Here is a 6,611-nt window from a genome sequence, read left to right as displayed (position 1 = left end):
TCATATATGCATTTAATTTTATTTAAAATATTCAAAGGATCCCAAAACTTTATTATAGTTTGTACCTAATATCAATAAATTGAATTTGTTATCTTTCTGTTATTAATTCTATTTTTATCATTGTTCAAAAAAAAATGAATAAATTTTTGTCAAGTTCAAGTAAGAAATTATAAGTTTTATTTTCTATGTAATTTGAGGAAAATAGTGCTTTTATTTTCTCTCACACAAGGCTTGTTATTATTTTTTATGTAAATTCTTATTTCTCAGGACTTGGGCTTTTATAACATGACTTTCTTATTTTTGTTTTCTTTATTTTTATTAGTCTCTTGCTTAACTGGAGTAATTATAAGACTTGTTTTTCAAAGAATACAGGACAGCTATTTATACTTTGAGACTTGAATATCTGAAAATTCCATTTAGTTGTCTTCACACGTAAATGATAACTTGGCAAGATGTGGAATTCTGAAGTCACAAATTCTTTTCAAATTTTCTGATGGTTCATTACCTTTTATTCCCTAGTATTTTAAAAGAGAAATATGATCCAACTTCTTTTTTCTAGACTCATATCTTATAAAACTCTTGGGGTTAAAATGGATGAGATTAGGGTGAAGATCAAGTCACTGGTCAAGATTGCTTCCATTTACTTTGCTTAAAGTTATACTTCTTCTCAAGAAGATTAATCACATTTAAAGCCATGAGAGACCTTCTAAAATCTGTTTATGTCAACAATAAACAATTTCAGAAAGTTGCCACTGTTTGGATAACATTCTCAATTGGCTTCTATCACAAATAGATTTTTCCCTTTATCTTCACATTTCTTAAGTAGGAACTAACGCCTGAGGTGGCAGTCAGATATGTATTATTAAGCCTTTTACTTCCTAGAAAATTTCAAGAATATTTTCTACATTAAATTCAGTAATAAATGCTTATTTCATATTATTAAATATGCATTATTGTTTCTTAAAGAAACATTTGACAAATGACAAGGGCCTGCAATTTTAAACCTTGTTAAGTACAGGTGATGTGATTCTGCAGTGTATTAATAAACATATTCATTATGAACAATCTTCTATTGGTAATAGTTTTTATAGACAGTAGTAGGATCTTTATAATTTTCTTCATAGATTGCTTTAAAAAAAAGCACCTGTGCTTTTAATAGGAGAATTCCTGATGCTATTTCCTCTAACAAGAACCACTAACTGGGAGATCATGTTGACTTAAAACAAATAGACTGCTGATTATTTTTCCAATAAAAATAAGTCTATTGGTATCAGCAGCAGATTGCAATTTGGGGTCTGCAATGATGGCCAGCTATGTATAAGTCTCAGTACAGCAAAGACAGGAAAACTCTTTTAAAGGTGGGTAAAGGATATTGGGAGGACTATAGTAAGCAAAGAGTCCATTAGAAGAATTGAGAGCATTTTGATTGTCTGAGTTGTCACTGTCTTTCATGGATTGAGTCTGCCAAGAAAGAAAAGAAAGTCCTTTCCTGTTGGGCTTTGCTATTGTCATATGGCCTGAGAGTTCCCCTTTCTGGCCTCCTGACTATTTTAATGACTTCTACTTATTAATCTTTATATTTCTCCATCTTTGATCAAGATCTTTCTCTGAAAGTCCCTCTGATCAAGAGTCAGGTTTTCTGGTTTCAGCAGCTTATTTTACCCTCAAAGTCAGGAAGAACCTTTCTGGATGTAGTATCCCATGTCAGAGGGAAAGCACACTGAAAACTATTGAGATCATACTTGAGTAACAAAGAGGAGTAGGAAGAAGAACTCACAGCACTTTCTATCTAAAGTCCATATGTTTTAAATTATAGACATTGGAGATCACTCAAAGCTTTGTCGTCATCAAAGGTTTGGCAGGCAAACTTCCAATGCACCTGGCTCAGATGTCTTAGGAAAGCTGTCTCAACATGTCAGCCACTTCAATTCTGGGAAGTCTTTACTTTAGATCACCAGTTGATGTGAGGGTACAGTCAGTGTTGGGTATGGGTATTTAGGAGTGTCCTATGAATCCAGAAAGTGTCTATTCCCTGGAAAGCGGTGGTACAAATGTTGGTTAGCAGTACCAGACGGGGCCTTTTCAGGAAGGTTGAAGGGAATCCTTTTGTATATACATGTAATTTTTTTTTTAATATATGAGATCTTCATGGTGCAAGGTACAAGGAGGTGGTTGTTATTTAGTTGTTAAGTCATATCTGACTCTGCAACCCCACGGACTGCAGCATGACAGTTTCTCTGTCCTCCACTAACTGCCAAAGTTTGCTCAGATTCATGATCATTGAGTCAGTGATGCTATCTAACCATCCAATCCTCTTCTGCCCCTTTCTCCTTTTGCTGTCAACCTTTCCCAGCATCAGAGTCTTTTCCAATGACACATCTCTTCGCATCAGGTGGCCAAAGTGTTGGAGCTTCAGCTTCAGCAACAGTCTTTCCAATGAATGTTCAAGGTTGATTTCCTTTAGGGTTGATGGGTTTGAGTCCTTGCAGTCTGAAGGGACTCTTAAGAATCTTCTCTTGCATCACAATTTGAAAGCAGCAACTGTTTGGTATTCAAATTTCTTAATGGTCCAACTCTTCTTTATAGTCCATCCATACATAACTACTGGAAAAACCGTAGCTTTGACTTTCTGAACCTTTGTCAGCAAAGTGATGTCTTTGCTTTTTAATATGCTGTCTACGTTTGTTATAGATTTTCTTCCAAGGAGCAAGTGTCTTTTAATTTTATGGCTACAGTCACTGTCTGCAGTGATTTTAGAGACCAAGAAAATAAAATCTGTCAGTCCTTCCATTTTTTCCCCTTCTATTTGCCATGAATTGATGAGACCAGATGTGATGATCTTACTTTTTTTAATGCTGAGTTTCAAGTCAGCTTTTTCACTTCCCCCTTTCACCCTCATCAGTAGGCTCTTCAGTTCCTTTCCATTTTCTGCCAACAGAGTGACACCACCTGCATATCTGAAGTTGTTGATACTTCTCTTTAGCCACAGAAGAGGCAGTAGCCTGTGCAAAAGAAAAATTTCTGTATGTGAAACACAGACCATGACAAAAACATAAATATTCTTTGATTTTTATATCCAAAAACATATTTATATAGACAAAGAATACTGTATGAAATCTATCTGCCAGAACTTAAATTAGGCCATTAAAATGCCCAGTAAATGTAGTAACAGACTTCCTTGGTTTGTCTGTTTAACAAATGGGACAAGTAAGGTAGGCACTTTTTGCAACCTTGTTAACATTTTCCCACCAATTTGACTCATGAATGCCTTCATTTTGTCAATAGACAAATAGTTCAATGCATGTACAGTGGGGAAGAGTGGGTTTTTTTTTTTTTTTTTTTTTTTAGGTTTTCATTCTTTATTTATAACAAATATTCCATGTCCTGGATCCTCTTCAGTCAGAAGTTCTTTGAGACGATGCCGTCAGCCTTGGCCAGCCGGAAAATGGAGTCATCTGACTCGCCCATCCTGCGAATGGCCCCGCAGATAGTGTAGGTTTTAAACTGGCCGTTGAACCTGCCTGTCACCTTGTCAACCTTGGCCATGTTCATCTGGATGGACGTGTGGTCCTTGGCTCCGATGATACGGTTGCTGGTGGAGCATTTCCGCGGCACATACAGGTCCACGAACTCACCAGCGTCGTTCTGCGTGTTGAGCGAGCGTCTCAGGCCCCGCACCGTCCCCTTTGCCCGGACGCCGGCTGCACGACCGCAGGAGAGTGGGAATTTTTAAAGTCTGTGGCAGGACTGAGTTGTTATTTGGTTCAGATTTGGTAAATGGGAATCCCACAATCATTTGCTCAATAGCTTTAAACAAAAAGGCAGTGGAAGTAATGGTTCTAACAAGGCAAGTAAATCCATGCCGGAGTCCAGTTGCTATAATAACTTTTTGGCTATAACACCGTATATAGGTAATTGGTGACCTCTGTTTTTGAGTGAATATCCTGGGGACAAACACTTTTTTATATATAGAAAGGCAAAAGGAAATCTGATAATTTGGATACTCAAGGGCAGGTGGGTTCATTAAATTCTCCTTTAAGTTGTTATAGGCTGTGTCATCCAGTTCTCTCTATAAACATTGGATTGGTATTGTTATTATTTAGTGAAAAATGCATAAATTTAGCTACAAGAGAAATTTGGAATCTATTTTTTGCAATAACCAACTCACCTGAGAAAAACTAAGAGTTGGTGCTTTGTTTGGGGTTTGGAGAAACTTAGGACACCATGAAGTATATCTGAACCTAGGTGAAGCCCTTGTTTTGACATCAGATTCCCTAAACATTGAACTTGGTTTTGGGAAAACAGCAGTTTTGGGGACAATCGTATCCACTGAAGACCAAAAGCTTTAGCAAGTGGATGCTGTCTTCAGGTTAGGAGATGAGGTGAGCAAAGAAGCAAATCATCCACATACTGCAACACAGTAGAACTTATAGGGCACTTATTAACACCAAGCTCAGCCTTCAAGATTTATAAGAAATAAGAACTCCAAGTAAAATCTTGAGTCATTATTGTCCCAGTGAATTATTTTTCTTCCCAAGTGAAGGCAAAAAAAACATCTGTTAGCTTCCTCAACTGGAATACTGAAGAATGCACCATATAAATCTATTGCAGTAAAGAATTCACTTCTGATAGAAGTGGACACTAGTAATGCATTGAGAGATAACAATGTTTTTTTTTGTTGTTGTTATTACAATGTTGTTTATTACTCAGAGGTCCTGAACAAACTCTACCTTCAGTCCTTAGGTTTTCTTACTGGTTTAATAGGACTATTTTACCAGACATTGTTAAAATAAAACTATTGCAGATATTAAGTCCTTGAGCCTTATAATCTATTACGGGCTTTAAATCTTGAAGTTCTTCCTCATTTATGGGATAGTGATTGGTTCTAGGAAGAGATTTTGAGAGATCTATTTCAACACTGATGAGAAGTACACTGAATTTTGTCAATATCAGTTGGAGATTTTATCCATAAGAAGGATGGTGGCTGAATCAATAGAGCCAAATAATCAGTGTTTCCAGAATCAGCTCTACTATACTCAGGGACAGAGAAAATAAAAGATGTCGAAAGGTCATTTGATGCACCTGGTTGGTCGCTTTGCTACAGTTGACCCTTGAACAACATAGTGGCTAGGGGCTGTGAATTTCTGAACTGCTAAAAAATTGAGACAAACTTTACAGTCAGAGTTAACCAACTCAGAATCACCGCTACAGTGCTTATTTAGGAAAACTTCAGCATGTAAGTGGGCCCAGGCAGTACAGACCAGTGTTGTTCAAGGGTCAAGTGCATTGCAAAATTTTAGAATTATATCCCCCTTTCAAGAATAAGAAATTCCAGTATGATACTTTCCTAAGAAGTCTTTGCCTAATAAATGGACAGTGGCTGAGGAGCAAAAGACAAAAGGATTCATATGTTTCAAAGGGTTTAATAAAAGGAGCTAGGTTCAGAGACAGAAACCTTTTGAGGTCCATTAAAGATCCCACTATTTGAACTTGCAGTACTCTGAGGCAAGGGCTGCTTTATGTTAGTGGGTTGAGCTCTTAGAGTGGATCCAGTGTCAATTAGGACAGCACAGCTATAACGAACAGCCCAGTTCCCAGGGAGTCAGGCCAAAGGCTTAACAGTGCAGTTCCAATAGAACAGCCCTTATTCTGAAAGGAACCAAGCGAAAGCCTGCACTGGCACCCTTTCAGTGAAACAGCCCCTGTTCCAAAAGAAATTGGCCCGAAAGCTAGCAGAGTTCCAATTGAAACAGCCTGGTTTCAAAATACTATCAGGCTGAAGTGCCAAACAACTACTTGCAGACAGAACAAAGCTTAAACAAAAAACATGGAGCCTTAAAATGTATCCCAAACAAAACCTAGGAGAACTTCAAAACATAAAGAAGGCAGAAGCTCAGATTCAAAAAAGACTTACCTTCAAACCCCAGGGTTGACAGAAAAGCAGTGTGCACTAATGGACTAAATGTTGACCTCTGTACTCACCAGCCTCAGAGTCACTGAATGTCTTCTCTGGACCCCCATGCATGCCACAGAAATTACCGAAAATAAATATATTTCCAGTTATTTCTCCAGTACAAACAGGCTTTTCAGTATCAGCAAAGAATTGCAATTCAGGGCCTGCAACCATGGTGAGCGACGTGTAAGTCCCAGCACAGCAAGGAGAAAATAATTCTTTTAAAGAGGAGAAAAGGAAATTAGGAGGGCTGAAGTAAACAGAGCTCATTGAAAGAGTAGAGATTCAAAAAAAAGTAGTGCCTTTTTAAAAATTTTAATTTAAGAAAAATTTTAAATTGGAAGACAATTGCCACTATGTTGTGTTGGTTTCTGCCATACTGCAAAGTGAATCAGCTACAAGTATACATATACCTCCTCCATTGTGAGCCTCCTCCTTATCCCGCCATCCCACCCCTTTAGGCCTTCACTGAGCGTGAAGCTGGGCTCCCTGTGTTATGCCACAGTTTACTTCTAGTTATCTGTTTTACACATGGTAGTGTAGATATATCAATGCTAGTCTCTCAATTCATCCACCCTCTCCTTCCCGCACAGTGTCCTCAAGAACATTTTCTATGTCTGCATCCTCATTCCTGTCCTGTAAACAGGTTCATCAGTAC

The 6,611-nt window shown here is 37.7% G+C and overlaps 1 pseudogene; it reads right to left on the bottom strand.

The window, feature by feature from the left end:
• Window positions 1–3,387: 3,387 nt before the first annotated feature.
• On the bottom strand, window positions 3,388–6,127 carry LOC110138273 (small ribosomal subunit protein eS21 pseudogene; annotated as a pseudogene).
• Window positions 6,128–6,611: the final 484 nt, after the last annotated feature.

Source organism: Odocoileus virginianus, chromosome 2 (assembly GCF_023699985.2).
Source record: "Odocoileus virginianus isolate 20LAN1187 ecotype Illinois chromosome 2, Ovbor_1.2, whole genome shotgun sequence".
NCBI lineage: Eukaryota > Metazoa > Chordata > Mammalia > Artiodactyla > Cervidae > Odocoileus > Odocoileus virginianus.
Note: the sequence above shows the minus strand (reverse complement) of the source record. Positions and strands in the feature narration are given on the sequence as shown.